Here is a 1,186-nt window from a genome sequence, read left to right on the forward strand (position 1 = left end):
GTGATGGAATATGCACTGGAACCTGTTTAATGTTGTTAACCAGTGTCAGACCAATAAATTCAATAAAAAATGAAACTGAAATAGAGAACAAACAACAAAATCCTGTCATTCTCAGGAGAATTTGAGGTCTTGCTTCCCGGCAATTGCCAGTTTGCGCTCAAATAAACTCATAAAAATGCTTTCCAGGTTTGGATACTTCTTACATAGACGACTATTAAAACTTTTATAAGTTTGTTTGTGTATTGCCTAATATCATCTCCTAATATTTGTAGCAAACCTGTTTACTTTTGGAAACTTCTCAGTATAAAATAATTGACTTTGTGATTTGGCGTGTGGATGTGTGTGTGTGTGTGTGTGTGTGTATCTGAAATCACAACTGTAAATCTCCCTTTACGGGATCAGCTTTATTTTATTTTTATTGTTTTTTATGGGATCAGCTTTAATTAAGAGAACCTTAATGCCATTATCTTGGATGTAACGCCTTTGCCAGGCCATCTGAGAGAAATCACTTCTCGTTGCTGATAAGAGAAGTAAGTAGACTATTTAGGACCCATGGGACCACCTAATCAGGTTAAAACACACCTCCAATTAAAGCTTGTTCTGCTCAATAGTAAGTAGCAGATTTCCTGGGTTTCTTTTCTTGCCGCTTAATACAAAGAGCAAGGAGACTTACTGCACATTGTCTTATTACTCAAACGTCAGCCTTCATGAATGTTAAAATTGTAAAATGTGTTTACATTGCTATGAGAAGTCATAAAACTTGGCTGGTAGAAGACTTATATGTTGAGTGAAGACTGAACTTACTGTTGAGCATTTAGTTGTCACTGAACTTAAGATGAACTTACTGGGATTAAAAAAGGTATTTTCCTACCCAACTCCATTGTTTCATTCTTTAACACTATAAATGGCAAGAGTCCCTTTTGGTTTTTAAGTCTGCTGCCATGATTTAAATGACTATTTTCATTTAAGTACTTCCATCACACATCATCTGTACACTCGTGTTTTTCTTTGTTTGTTTTTAAGTCTGCTGCCATGATTTAAATGACTATTATATTATTATATAATTTGTGTACAATAATATTCACCATTTCTAGTGTATAATTTAATGATTTTTAGTACAGCCACAAGGTATCACCACTATTTAATCCTCACCGCATGGTCTTGTTTTCATATTTTGAATGCAGGA

The 1,186-nt window shown here is 34.4% G+C and overlaps 1 protein-coding gene across 1 annotated transcript in view; it reads left to right on the forward strand.

The window, feature by feature from the left end:
* The window catches only part of SVOPL (SVOP-like), a 61,589-nt gene that overhangs the window by 3,630 nt on the left and 56,773 nt on the right, over positions 1–1,186 (forward strand). The window lies entirely within an intron of this gene.

This window comes from Myotis davidii, unplaced genomic scaffold (assembly GCF_000327345.1).
Source record: "Myotis davidii unplaced genomic scaffold, ASM32734v1 scaffold329, whole genome shotgun sequence".
Classification (NCBI taxonomy): domain Eukaryota; kingdom Metazoa; phylum Chordata; class Mammalia; order Chiroptera; family Vespertilionidae; genus Myotis; species Myotis davidii.